The sequence below is a fragment of the Apodemus sylvaticus genome, chromosome 1 (genome assembly GCF_947179515.1).
Source record: "Apodemus sylvaticus chromosome 1, mApoSyl1.1, whole genome shotgun sequence".
Taxonomy (NCBI): domain Eukaryota; kingdom Metazoa; phylum Chordata; class Mammalia; order Rodentia; family Muridae; genus Apodemus; species Apodemus sylvaticus.
This window is the reverse complement of record NC_067472.1, coordinates 166,882,898-166,898,129: the sequence shown is the minus strand read 5'-3', so window position 1 is coordinate 166,898,129 and position 15,232 is coordinate 166,882,898. Positions and strand designations below refer to the sequence as shown.

Genomic DNA, 15,232 nt, shown 5'->3' with positions numbered 1-15,232 from the left:
CCAGTCTGTTTGGAGTTCTGTAGGCTTCTTGTATATTCATGGGCATCTCTCTCTTTAGGTTAGGGAAGTTTTCTTCCATAATTTTATTGAAGATATTTGCTGGCCCTTTAAGTTGTAAATCTTCACTCTCCTCTATGCCTATAATCCTTAGGTTTGGTCTTCTCATTGTGTCCTGGATTTCCTGGATATTTTGGGTTACAAGCTTTTTGCATTTTGCATTTTCTTTAACTGTTGAGTCCATGGTTTCTATGGAATCTTCAGCATCTGAGATTCTTTCTTCTATCTCTTGTATTCTGTTGTTGATATTCGTATCTCTGTCCCCTGATTTCTTCCCAAGGCTTTCTATCTCCAAAGTTGTCTCCCTTTGAGTTTTCTTAGTTGTTTCTACTTCTGATTTTAGATCCTGGATGGTTTTGCTTAGCTCCTTCACTTGCATGTTTGTGTTTTCCTGTAATTCTTTAAGAGATTTTTGTGTTTCCTCTTTCATGAGCTCAGCCTGTTGACCAAAGTTCTCCTGTATATCTTTAAGAGATTTTTGTGTTTCGTCTTTCATGACCTCAGCCTGTTGAGCAAAGTTCTCCTGTATTTCTTTAAGTGTTTTTTGCATTTCCTCCTTGTTGGCTTTTGTATTCTCCTGGATTTCTTTCAATGATTTTTGTGTTTCCCTTGCAAGGGCTTCTAACTTTTGATCCATTTTCTCCTGAATTTCTTTATGTATGACCTTCATGTGTTCCTGTACCAGCATCATGACCAGTGATTTTAAATCCAAATCTTGTTTTACTGGTGTGATGGGGTATCCAGGACATGTTGGTAGAGGAGAATTGGGTTCAGATGTTGCCATATTGCCTTGATTTCTGTTAGTGACGTTCCTGCGTTTGCCTTTTGCCATCTAGATCTCACTGGTGTTAGTTTATCTTGTCAGTGCTGGACTCACCAGTGCAAGCTGCCCCTTCCCAGTTGGCCTCTGGTGCATAGCTTACCTCCTGCACTGCTTGTAGACAGTGTGCTGCTGCCCAGGCTGTTCCGATCCCAAAGCAGGCACCCGAAGGCTCCTGCTGGGGCCCGCTGGATTCACTGGAGCACACTGACTTCTCCCAGCTGGCCGCCCGGAAGCCCAGCTAGCCACTTGCAGGACTTGGAGATGTAATTCTGCCGCCCAGACTGATCTGGATCCGGAAGCGGAGAGAGTAGAGCTAAGGGCTTCTGCCTGAGGCCTTGCCCCAGATTGTGTCTGTGGAGCAGATGGAGCCCGTGTGCACCCCCAGGGAGTGCCGACGGTGTATGCTACTGTGCCCTCCCCTGTGTTCTGCTCACTCCGCTGGGCAGCCGATCTGCCAACCTGGCTGTCGCACACAAGGTTAGCCTGGCCGCCCAGTCCCTGAGTCCAGGCAAAAGCCTGGGAGGCCAAGGTCCGAGCAAAGTTCCCCTAGGGCTATGACTGTTAATTGGGTCTGCCAGGTGACTAGGATGGCGGGCGTGCGCGCCCGAGCTCCCTGAAAGCGCCGGGAGAGTCTGCTTTGCTAACAATCACCTGGGCGGGTTGACTCACAGATGGCCCACCAAGCTGCCCAGTTCTTGGGGTCAGTCCTGTGCCTTTTGGGGCCTGGACCCCCGCTTTGTTAGCCTTAGGCTATGCCTGTTACAGGTCTGCCCGCCTGAGCTCTCTGTCGTCCTGCAGGCAAAATGGCGGCGGCGCGCTCGCAGGCCTGGGCAAAAAGCCTCCTGTTTGGGTTGGCACCCCGATGGCCCCCCCGACCCGCCCAGGGCCTGGGTGCAGGCCAACGCCCGTCGGGCTCAGACCACCGCGGTGTTGGCCTCGGATTATGTTTGTGTACCTCAGTCTGTCCGATTCCTGGAGTACAGAACCAAGATGGATGCTCCTCTCCTGACTGGTGGGAGGCCGAGTTCTGAAGTGTCCTCCGTGCAGGAAAGGCGCCGCACAACTGCAGCTGCTTGCTGCCCGGCTGGTCAGCGAAGGTCAGTGGTCGTGGGCGCAGGGCCTAACTGGTCCCTGTGACGCCTTGGTTCCACTGCTGATGGCCCTTCAGCTGGAGCTGCTGCCGCTGCCTCCGCCGCCGCTGCCGCCGCCGCCGCCGCCGCCGCCGCCGCCCAGTATTTGTTTTTTATCTTCTTGTTGTTGGTTGGTTTCGATTTTATTGATTTCAGCCAGGAATATTATTATTAGTTGGCATCTACATTTTTGGTATATTACTCATTGTTATTTTTTGAAGTGTTCATGTTTGTTGTTAGGTTAAATATGAGATTGCTCTGGTTATTTTTTAATGTAGGTATTTAGTGGTATGAACTTGCTTTTGAGAACTGCCTATATTATGTCCTAAATTTTTTAGCATGTTGTGGTTTCATTCTCATTTCATTATAAAAGATTTTTCTTTTTCTTTTTGTTTTCTTTCTTGGCCCAATTTATATTCTGTAAGAAGTAATTTAGTTTCCTTAAGATTGCTTTTTCTATTTTTTTTATTTGATATATTTTTTATTTACGTTTCAAATGATTTCCCCTTTTCTAGCCCCCCACTCCCCGAAAGTCCCGTAAGCCCCCTTCTCACCCCCTGTTCTCCCATCCACCCCTTTCCACTTCCCCATTCTGGATTTGATGAATACTGCTTAACGAAGTCTTTCCAGAATAAGGGGCCACTCCTCCTTTCTTCTTGTACATCATTTGATGTGTGGATTATGTTTTGGGTATTCCAGTTTTCTAGGTTAATATCCACTTATTAGTGAGTGCATACCATGATTCACCTTTTGAGTATGGGTTACCTCACTTAGTATGATGTTCTCTAGCTCCATCCATTTGCCTAAGAATTTCATGAATCATTGTTTCTAATGGCTGAATAGTACTCCATTGTGTAGATATACCACATTTTTTGCATCCACTATTCTGTTGAGGGATACCTGGGTTCTTTCCAGCATCTGGCAATTATAAATAGGGCTGCTATGAACATAGTAGAACATGTATCCTTATTACATGGTGGGGAGTCTTCTGGGTATATGCTCAGGAGTGGTATAGCAGGATCTTCTGGAAATGAGGTACCCAGTGTTTGGAGGAACTGCCAGACTGCTTTCCAGAGTGGTTGTACCAATTTGCAACCCCACGTGCAGTGGAGGAGAGTTCCTCTTTCTCCACACCCTCTCCAACACCTTCTGTTTCCTGAATTTTTAATCTTAGCCATTCTGACTGGTGTAAAGTGAAATCTCAGGGTTGTTTTGATTTGCATTTCCCTAATGACTACTGAAGTTGAGCATTTTTTAAGATGCTTCTCTGCCATCCGAAGTTCTTCAGGTGGGAATTCTTTGTGTAACTCTGTACCCCATTTTTTAATAGGGTTGTTCGGATTTCTGGAGTCTAACTTCTTGAGTTCTTTATATATATTGGATATTAGCCCTCTATCTGATGTAGGATTGGTGAAGATCTTTTCCCAATTTGTTGGTTGCCGATTTGTCCTTTTGATGGTGTCCTTTGCCTTACAGAAACTTTGAAATTTTATGAGGTCCCATTTGTCAATTCTTGATCTTGGAGTATACGCTATTGGTGTTCTGTTAAGAAACTTTCTCCCTGTACCGATGGCCTCAAGGGTCTTCCCCAGTTTCTTTTCTATTAGCTTCAGAGTATCTGGCTTTATGTGGAGGTCCTTGATCCATGTGGATTTGAGCTTAGTCCAAGGAGACAAGGATAGATCAATTCGCATTCTTCTGCATGCTGACCTCCAGTTGAACCAGCACCATTTGTTGAAAAGGCTATCTTTTTTCCATTGGATGTTTTCTGCCCCTTTGTCCAGGATCAAGTGCCCATATGTGTGTGGGTTCATTTCTGGATCTTCAATCCTGTTCCATTGATCCTCCTGCCTGTCACTGTACAAATACCATGCAGTTTTTAAAAATATTGCTCTGTAGTATTGCTTGAGGTCAGGGATACTGATTCTCCCAGAATTTATTTTGTTGCTGAGAATAGTTTTAGCTATCCTGGGTTATTTGTTATTCCAGATGAATTTGATAATTGCTCTTTCTAACTCTGTGAAGAATTGAGTTGGGATTTTGATGGGTATTGCATTGAATCTGTATATTATTCCTTTTGGCAAAATGGCCATTTTAACTATATTGATTCTGCTGATCCATGAGCATGGGAGGTTTTCCCATTTTTTGAGGTCTTCTTCCATTTCCTTCTTCAGAGTCTTGAAGTTCTTGTCATACACATCTTTCACATGTTTGGTAAGAGTCACCCCAAGATACTTTATACTGTTAGTGGCTATTGTGAAGGCGGTCATTTCCCTAATTTCTTTCTCAGCCTGCTTATCCTTTGAGTATAGGAAGGCCACTGATTTGCTTGAGTTGATTTTATAACCTGCCACTTTGCTGAAGTTGTTTATCAGCTGTAGGAGTTCTCTGGTGGAGTTTTTTGGGTCACTTAGGTAGAATATCATGTCATCTGCAAATAATGATAGTTTGACTTCTTCCTTTCCAATTTGTATCCCTTTGACCTCCTTATGTTGTCGAATTGCACGAGCTAGTACCTCAAGTACAATATTGAAAAGATAAGGAGAGAGGGGGCATCCTTGTCTAGTCCCTGATTTTAGTGGGATTGCTTCAAGTTTCTCTCCATTTAGTTTGATGCTGGCTACTGGTTTGCTGTATATTGCTTTTACTATGTTTAGGCATGGGCCTTGAATTCCTGTTCTTTTCAAGACTTTAAGCATGAAAGCATGCTGAATTTTGTCAAATGCTTTTTCAGCATCCAATGAAATGACCATTTGGTTTTTTTCTTTGAGTTTGTTTATGTAGTGGATTGCATTGTTGGATATCTGTATATTGAACCAACCCTGCATTCCCGGGATAAAGCATACTTGATCATGGTGGATGATCATTTTGATATGTTTTGATATGTTCTTGGATTCGGTAGGCAAAAATTTTATTGAGTATTTTTGCATCGATGTTCATAAGGGAAATTGTTCTGAAGTTCTCTTTCTTTGTTGGATCTTTGTGTGGTTTTGGTATCAGCATAATTGTGGCTTCGTAGAAGGAATTGGGTAGTGTTCCTTCCGTTTCTATTTTGTGGAATAGTTTGAAGAGTATTGGTGTTAACTCTTCTTTGAAGGTCTGATAGAATTCTGCACTGAAACCATCTGGTCCTGTGCTTTTTTTGGTTGGAAGACTTTCTATGACTCCTTCTATTTCTTTAGGTGTTATGGGACTGTTTAGATGATCTATTTGGTCCTGATTTAATTTTGGTATTTGGTACCTGTCAAGGAAATTGTCCATTTCCTCCAGATTCTCCAGTTGTGTTGAGTACAGGCTCTTGTAGTAGGATATGATGACTTTTTGGATTTCCTCAGTTTCCGTTGTTATATCTCCCTTTTCATTTCTAAGTTTGTTAATTTGGATACTTTCTCTGTGCCCTTTGGTCAGTCTGGCTAAAGGTTTATCTATCTTGTTGATTTTCTCAAAGAACCATCTCCTGGATTCGTTGGTTCTTTGTACGGTTCTCTTTGTTTCCAATTGATTGATTTCAGCCCTGAGTTTGATGATTTCCTGTCTTCTACTCCTCCTGGGTGAATTGGCTTCTTTTTGTTCCAGGACTTTCAGGTGTGTCGTTAAGCTGTTAGTCTATGCTCTCTCCATTTTCTTTTTGGAGGCACTCAGGTCTATGAGTTTTCCTCTTAGCACTGCTTGCATTGTGTTCCAAAGATTTCGGTATGTTGTGCCTTCATTTTCATTAAATTCTAAAAAGTCTCTGATTTCATTCTTTATTTCTTCTTTGGCCAAAGTGTCATTGAGTAGAGTATTATTCAGCCTCCATGTGTATGTGGGCTTTCTGTTGTTTTTGGTGCTATTGAAAACTTCTCTTACACCATAGTGATCTGATAGGAGGCATGGGATTAGTTCGATCATCTTATATTTGTTGAGGTCTGCCTTGTGACCAATTATAGGGTCGATTTTGGAGAAGGCACCATGAGGTGCTGAGAAAAAGGTATATTCTTTAGCTTTAGGGTGAAATGTTCTATAAATATCAGTCAAATCCAATTGGTCCAAAGCTTCAATTAGTTTTACTCTGTCCCTGTTTACTTTCTGGTTTCCTGATCAGTCCATTGAGGAGAGTGGAGTGTTGAAGTCCCCCACAATTATTGTTTTAGCAGCAATGTGTGCTTTGAGCTTTAGTAAAGTTTCTTTTATGAATGAGGGTGCCCTTGCATTTGGCGCATAGATGTTCAGAACTGAAAGTCCTTTGACCAGCAAGAAGTGTCCTTTTGTGTCTCTTTTGATGACTTTAGGTTGAAAGTCAATTTTATCTGATATTAGAATCGCTACTCCTGCTCGTTTCCTGTGACCATTGGCTTGTAAGATTGTCTTCCAGCCTTTTACACTAAGGTATTTTTTATCTTTGTCACTGAGGTGTTTCTCCTGTATGCAGCAAATTGTAGGGTCCTGTTTCCTTATCCAGTCCGTTAGTCTATGTCTTTATTGGGGAATTGAGACCATTGATGTTAAAAGATATTAAGGAATAGTGATTATTACTTCCTGTCATTTTTGGTGTTCTTTTTATATTTGAGTGCTTATCTTCTTTTGGGTTTGATGAAGGAAGGTAACTATCTTGCTTTTTCCAGGGTTTAGTTTCCCTCCTTGCATTGGAGATTTCCTCCTATTATTCTTTGCAGAGCTGGGTTTGTGGAAAGATATTGTGTAAATTTGGTTTTGTCATGGAATATCTTCATTTCTCCATCTATGGTAAATGAGAGTTTTGCTGGGTATAGTAGTCTTGGTTGACATTTGTGTTCTCTTAGAGTCTGCATGAGGTCTTCCCAGGATCTTCTAGCTTTCATGGTCTCTGGTGAGAAGTCTGGTGTGATTCTGATAGGTCTTCCTTTATATGTTACTTGCCCTTTTTCTCTTACTGCCTTTAATGTTCTTTCTTTGTTTAGTGCATTTGGGGTTTTGATTATTATGTGACGGGAGGTATTTCTGCTCCGGTCCAGTCTGTTTGGAGTTCTGTAGGCTTCTTGTATATTCATAGGTATCTCTCTCTTTAAGTTAGGAAAGTTTTCTTCCATAATTTTGTTGAAGATATTTGCTGGCCCTTTCTGTTGTAAATCTTCACTCTCATCTATACCTATAATCCTTAGGTTTGGTCTTCTCATTGTGTCCTGGATTTCCTGGATGTTCTGGGATAAAAGCTTTTTGCATTTTGCATTTTCTTTGACATTTGTGTCAATGGTTTCTATAGTATCTTCAGCGTCTGAGATTCCATCTCTTGTATTCTGTTGGTTATATTTGCATCTATGGCCCCTGATTTCTTCTCAAGGTTTTCTATCTCCAAAGTTGTCTCCCTTTGTGATTTCTTAGTTGTTTCTACTTCTATTTTTAGATCCAGGATGGTTTTGCTCAGTTCCATCATTTGTTTGTTTGTGTTTTCCTGTAATTCTTTAAGAGATTTTTGTGTTTCCTCTTTCATGACTTCTGCCTGTTGACTCAAGTTCTCCTGCATTTCTTTAAGTTTTTCTGCCTTTCTTCTTTATTGGCTTCTATCTCTTGGGCCATATTCTCCTGCATTTCTTTAAGTGATTTTTGTGTTTCCATTATACGGGTTTCTAGCTTATTCATGTTTCCCTGTATTTCTTTAAGAGATTCATTCATGTCCTTTTTGTGTTCTAGCAGCATCATGACCAGTGATCTTAAATCCAAATCTTGTTTCTCTGGTGTGTTGGCATAACCAGGACTTGTTGATGTTGGAGAGTTTGGTTCAGATGCTGCCATATTGCCTAGATTTCTGTTAGTAGTGTTCCTGCGTTTGCCCTTTGCCATCTTGTTCTCTGGAGCTAGTTGGTCTTGTCCCTGACTGGTGTCTGAGCCTCCTGAGAGGCTCTAGGGCTATTTCTGCAACACTGGATGGCAGGGTTTCCCCTGTTGCAGATTGCTGATGTGCTGTCCTCCTCTTGGGTGCCCTTGCAGCCCTAGTGTTCTTTGCCCCAGATTGTGTCTGTGAACCAGATTGTGCCCGTTTGCTCCTTCAGGAAGTGCTGAGGCTATATGCTGCAGGGACCTTTTCTGCATGCTGCTCACTCTGATGGGCAGGGGAACTCCCAACCGGGTTGGTGCACACAAGGCTAGCCTAGCTGCTTGGGCCCTGAGTCTAGGCAAATCCTGGCAGGCCAATGTCCGAGCAAAGTTCCCCTCAGCTGTGAGTGTTAATTGGGTCTGTCAGGTGGCTAGGATGGTGGCGTTCGCGCGCTCCCTGAGAGTGCTGGGAGAGTCTGCTGGGCTAACAACCTCCTTGCCGGGTCAGCACACAGATGGCCCTCTGAGCAGTCCAGGGCCTGGGTGCAGTCCAGTGCCTGACTGTCTTAGACCCCTGCTGTGTCAGCCTAGGGCTATGACTGTTAGCCGGTTTGGTTTTCCCATAGGCAAAATGGCAGCACCTCCTGGCCGGGTTTGCACCCCGGTGGCCTCCCGACCAGCCCAGAGCCTGGGTGCAGGCCAATGCCCATCGGGCTTAGACCCCGGCGATGTTGTTCTCGGGTTATATTTGCGTACCTCAGTCTGTCTGATTTCTCTGGCATCCAAGAACCAATATGGAGGCCTTGTACCTGACTGGCGGGAGGCAGAGTTCTGATGTGGCTTCTGTGTGGTGAAAGGCTCTGTAAATCCGCTGCTGCTTGCAGCCTGGCTGGCCAGCGATGGCCAGTGGTCGTGGGCGCAGGGTTTGCCTGGACCCTGTCAACTTGGTTCTACTGCTGACAGCCCTTCCTCTGGACCAGCCGCTGCTGCTGTTGCTGCTGCTGCCACCGCCGCTCTTCCCAGGTCTCAAGCTGCTTTTTCTATTGTTGATGACATCCAGCTTTAACTCATGGTTTTCAAGTAGGATTCGTGCTATTGTATCATGTTTGTGTGTTAAGACTTGCTTTGTGTGATGTAATTAAATTATTGGAAAGTTTCATGGGCTGCTGATGTTGAAAGGGAGGAGAAAAAGAAGCTGAAATGGAAGTTTTTGCTTTCTGTAGAAGTTCAGTTGTGTCATATAATGTTTTTATGGAAGCTGTCTTGTGAGAGAGCAAAGGACATTTCATTGAAAACAGACACTTAAGAAGGCAGATGGCATTCAGAAAGAATATAAATAAGAAATCCAGAGACAGGAGGTGGACACTCTGCATTGCTAGGCCTGTAATGCTTCACTGGTCTTTCCTGGTTTTCACTCTGTCACTTCTTAGAGAGGAACACGTCAAGGAACTTCTTATGGTATCCTGGCTGCTTCCATCTATTTCTGCTGTCTCATGCTGATTCAGTGGAGCCCTGGTGCTTCTGATAGATTATGGTGCTGCTGCTGATTTGTTTGATGTTTGCTATTGGACAGGACTTATAGTATCCTGACAATAAAGAACTGGTACTGCTTCATGTTTGGTGTTTGGTATTGGACTGGACTGCTGGTATCCCAACAATGAAAATTGGATTTACCCCCAAGGAACTACTTCTAAACAGGTCTGCAAGCCCCTTTTCATATTAACCTTCTTTTTCTTCTATCTCTGGCCAGTAGGCAAAAAGGGAGGTTGAAGCATTTAAAAACTCTAAGTAAGGTATGTTTTGAGAGATATAAGATTTCAAGAACCCACAAAGTAGCCGTGAGTTTCTGCGAGCAACCCTCCTGCTCCTCTCTGCATCTTCCCTACACTGACACTCTGATGTAGCTAAGAATCCTTGCCCATAGCACACTGATTCCCCTTTAGGTCTGAGGGACAGCAATGGAGTAGTTCTCCTGTCTGACATGGTGAAGGTACCAACTCATGCAGAACAACTTTCTTGATATGGTGTTCTTCTTTCAGTCTGTACTTGAGTGACCACTCTTCAAGTGCACACTTTTTTACTGTTTGAAAACAAAGTCTACATAGGCATGGCTGACCCAGAACCCAAAGATCTACTTACTTCAACATAGAATTAAAGGTATGCCTTACCACATCAACTCTATTATGCACTTTAAAGTCTAGAGACCACATGTTCCTAATAAGCACTTCAGTTTCCCCAGCATGTGTAAACTGCAGAGAATACACTGCACACCTAACAAAGGCTGCAGTTAGAAACTGCCTTCTAAACAACAAGGTTCTGATCTAGCCCTTCTTCCACTTCTCTCCTCCCAGAAGTCACATGCATGTGACTGTCATGTTTTCATGGGGAGATTAACAATTTAACTTCCTAAGTGGTTTTGACATGCTCCTTTTCTCACCTGAGCTGGTTCACCCCTCCTTAGGCAAACTGGTGGTGCCCTGCTCCCGGGAGGTCACCTTGTTGATGCTGAACTTAGTCCAGATGTGTGATCTGCATAGCGAACTATATCTCAGAAACCCTGGACTCAAGTGATCCTCCTGTCTCAGTCTTCCAAGTAGCTGCAACTACAGGCATGGTCCACTGCACTTGGCCCTAAGTGTTTTTAAGAAGAACTTTTTCCTACAAATTTTAACATAATTTACAAATATGCCTTTTCACAAACTCTACTTTCTCACACACTGGCATCTGTTTAATATCTAGGAAGACCAGGTGCAGCAAATTTGGACACATGGCCTCTATACATTGCAAAATAAGATGAACAGATATTTTAAGACATATTTGTTCATTATATACAGTATACGTACAGCAAAACAAAATGCAAGTATATTGAAATGGCATCTGGAAAGGTCTCATATACACACGCTACTCTATGACCACTGTCACTGTCTCCCAGCATCTCCTCCAAACCGCTGAGCAAGTACAGACAGTACTGGTCAGGGGCTCATCATTCTACTCCAAAAAGACAGTGGTTCATGAGTTTTTGAAGAAAGGTATTTACAAAATGATATTTCACTTCCTCTACGTTTAACATATGTTAGGCACTTCTAAACCTCTAGATAGACCAGATGTTTCAAGTAAGGACCGTTGTCCACTATACACACAGCAGTCCAGTTAATGGCACACATGTAACAAAAATAACTAACAATACTTTAACACAAAAAGTAAAAAAAGAAAAAGAAAAGGATTGTTCTACGAATTCTAGTTTGTCATACACTAGCATCCTTTTGAACATCTAGAGTGGCTAGATACTGTAAAATAGGACCCATTTGTCCTTTACCTACACTATGTACACAGAAAAGCTAAACAAAATGGGATAGTAGTTTTTTTCCATTCATGGAGCCCAATGGCTTAGAGCTCTGGATTTGCTTAGGATTGGATTTTAAGGTCATTTTCTTGTGTTTCAGTTGTATTAGAATATCCAGGGATTGTTGTAGTGGGGTAGCTGTGCTCTAGAGGTCTCATATTGGCCTAGCTTTTGCTGATTGTTTTCTTTTGAGGGCCTTTAGCTATCTGGATGATTTTGTTCACTGGATGTTCTTGTAGTAGATACTAGTAGGGAAATGAACCTTGAAGGATTTAGTGTGGCAGGCCTCTGATTAGTATTCCTGGGCTGTACGGTTCTGGACTTGCAAGTCTGTATGGTTCAGGAGCCACAGGTCAGTTGCAGGTGGAGAGAGAGATGTCAGGAGAATAGAGGTCCTCCTGGGATAGCAGGATGCTCAGAGGCAGCAGGCCTCTGAATAGTATCCCTGAGCTGTATGGTTCTGGACTTACAAGTCTGTATGGTTCAGGAGCCACAGGTCAGTTGAAGGTGGACAGAGAGGTGTCAGGAGAAGAGAGGTCCTCCTGGTAGAGCAGGATGCTCAGGGATGCTTGACTGGATTCAGAGGGCTCAGAGAGCAGGGAAGATGGGTGGGGAAAGGGAAACTTACATGTACGGTTCAGGAGTCACAGATGTGATGAAGGTTGAGGAGAGGTGGTAGGAGAATGGAGGCCCTCCTGGGATAGCAGAGTGTTCAGGGCAACTTGGCTTAGCCCATGAGGCTCAAAAAGCAGGGAAGATATGTGGGGGAAGGAAAGTTTACCTATATGGTTTAGGAGCTGCAGGAGTGATGAAGGTGGGAAGAGAGGTGGCAGTAGGATTGGATTATGTTTTATAACATGATGTTACTAGGAATTTTGAGGACAAGTGTATGGTTTAACAACTTTGTAAGTCTGTGTCAACTTGGCAATGGATGGACTGTCATGATTACCTTCAGTTGTTAGATTGGCATGGAATTAGAAGAGAAGACTCTATATGGGAATTATCTTGCTTAGACTGGGTTACAGGCATGTCTCTGAGAGATGGCATAGTCCACTGTGACTTGTATGATTCTTAACCTGAGGATCTGGAGCTGTATAAGAAAACTAGCTAAACATGAACACTGATCAATCCAGTGAGCGGAGCCAATAAGAAGTGTTCTCTGTAGTTACTTTTCCAAATCCTGCTTGAGTCCTTGATATGATTTCCTCAGTGATGGACTGAGTCCTAGAAGTATAATGCAGATAAGCCCATTTTTCTTAAAAAGTAGCTTTTTGTCAAACTATTTTGCCAACCCACAGAAAGGGAAACCAGGACCTTGTCCAAATGATTTATTCAGGAAACATTTATTAAGTTGCAGAAGCATTCCAAAGCCAACAAAAATTAAAGGGGAGTAAGAACATCATGTATTCTATTTAACTCTTCTAACATGATGGCATATACAGGATAAGAATACTGTCATCTAATCAGCATTGCAAGGTAAAATGCTATAAACATTCACAATCCACTCTAACAAGAACCAGTTGATCCCATAGGACAATTCAAAGAATATATAGACCAAAACTGTGAAGGTAATGGTCATATAAAGCCTGGTCACAAGTTGTGAAAATAAAAACTTGTGCAAAATACAACATTCATTCAATCAGTATCAAGTTTAATGACAAAAGAAATACAAATATTTCATTCTTCTCCTACTAAAGAAGGGATTTGCCAACAATGTGAGAAGCCATGGACCTCAGAGTTAATACAAGGTTAATATCACAAGGAGTTGGTGAATTTTTGAGTACAACAGTCCAGGGACATTGTAATCAGTATTTGTTTAGCAAGCTCTGTATCACTCAGGTTCCAAAAGACTGATCATTTACTCAAATTATTTGTTGTTAGGCGAATAACTGAAGAAGGTTATGAAAAGAAACTACTCTGATAAAGGCCAAGTTGTCTCTCAAAGTCACTTCTTTCTGATCAAAGCTGTGCCCAGCTGGTGCACTAAACTATTTCCATCTCTCCTGGATTTCCAGAAGGAGCCCCCTCTCCACCTTGTCCCTCATCAGGAATGTCCTGCATGGCTCTCTGCAGAATCAGCTTCAGAGTCTGTTTCTGAACTTTGTAGTGTCTAAAGGAACCAACAAAGAAGTAAATAATGGGATTTGCACAGCAGTTAACACAGGATAGGAGTACTGTTGTTTCATACACATTGCAAGGTGAAATGCTATAAATATCCACCCAATAAAAGAGAAACCAGTTGATCCCATAGGATAAACCAAAAAATAGAAAGACTAACACTGTGAGAGCAATGGTCACATACAGCCTGGTTACAGTAATTCTGTGTGAGCCACAGATAACCCTTAGCAGCAAAGTCAGGCTGGACCCTGAGAGAACCACAAATAGAACAGCTAACCAAGCAAAAATAATCAAATCTATGCTTTTACACCAACCATGACCAAAACCATTAAAGACTGCCATACATGCCTCCCCTTGCAGGGTACTCAACACCAGGGACAAGGCCCATAGCAGGACACATATGATAGCAGATGTGTTTCTTGGTCTTTGACAGTGGTACCATATGGGCCACAGGGCAGACAGGCAGCGCTCAGTGCTAATGGCACTGAGCATGCTTAGACCTGCAAGGTAAGAAAAGTCGAACAGGACAGTGAAAAGGCTTGGTATAAAGATGGAGTGAAACATGTTGATGATAACCTGCAGAGAATACACATTCTGAAAGCAGAGGAAGAGGAAGTCAGCTCCAGCCAGGTTGAGGAGGTAGACAGAGAAGGTATTCTTGTGCATGTGGAAGCCCAGAAGCCATAGCACCATTGCATTTCCTGTCATCCCAACCATGGTAACGATGATGATAAGAAAATTCAGGGTAAGTTTCATAGTGTCACAAGATGTTGGTAGAATGTGGTCACTTCTAATCTCTTCTGTGATGCCAGTCCACCAGGTTTGGCCAGTTGGACCCACACTTAAGAGCCCTCCATTAGTGTTCCTGAAAATAAAATCAAGACATGAGCACATACTGTGTGTCACTGATTTTTTTAAATTAATCATTCTATTTGTTTACATCTCAAATAATATCCCATTTCCCAGTTATCCTTCTACACACCCTCAAGCCCATGTCCACTCTCTCCTCGCTCCCCTTTGTCTCTATGAGGTTGCTTCCCCTACTCACCCACCCTATCCTACCACACTGCTCCAGCATTCCCATATGCTGGGGCTTCAAACCTCCTCAGGATCAAGGGCCTCCCCTCCCATTGATGTCAGACAGGGACATACTCTGCTACATATGTATCTGAAGCCATGGATTTTATTCTCAGGACCATGCTCCCATGTGGGAATGATTGACCTCTATCCATAAGCAGGAGAAACAGGATTGCAGAAATTAAGCAAATTTTCAAACCCTGAAAAATCCTTGAAATTTATCTTAAGTCCAACTTATATTGACCCAGTCTATCTGTAAACTATCTACTGTAGAAGAATATTCAAAAAAGCCTCTCAGCCATTTAGATTTTAGGAGACAGGACTCTTGACTTCTTTTCTCTCCAGAGATTAAGGTTTCTTCTCAGTTCAGATATATGGAATCCATAGCATGACAATGACTGCCCTGAGTCATTGAGGAGAGGGCTCTCAAATGGAAAAAACAAAATATGTGGAAATCTTCAATGAGTATTATATTCCTTACCCTTTTGTTGTGATAAAACACCATGACTTAGGCAACTTATGGATGGAAGAGTTTGTTTGGGTTTATGGTGCTAGAAGAATGTAGTCCAGTCAACATGGGTAGGCATGACATCAAGTAGCAGCCACGGAGGTACAACAGAAAGTTGAACACTTATATCCTCACATATAGCATGACGAAGAGTGAGCAATAATGGAACATGATGGAAGGATTTACTTTCAGAGCCACCAATTCCACATTTCTGGAGACATCTTTCCTCCTACAAAGCCAGACCACCTGAACCTCCCACAATGCCACTAACTGGGACCAAGGGTTCAAATATATGCTCCAAACAATGGAAAACATTTTAATCGAAACTAGTATAAGGGTCATGAAGAGAATGTCACTTTTTTAATTAATTAATTAATTAATTAATTAAATATGAGTACACTGTA

The 15,232-nt window shown here is 42.6% G+C and overlaps 1 pseudogene; it reads right to left on the bottom strand.

Annotated features, from left to right (window-relative positions):
* Positions 1–13,084: 13,084 nt before the first annotated feature.
* Positions 13,085–13,999, bottom strand: LOC127691349 (mas-related G-protein coupled receptor member B4-like; annotated as a pseudogene).
* Positions 14,000–15,232: the final 1,233 nt, after the last annotated feature.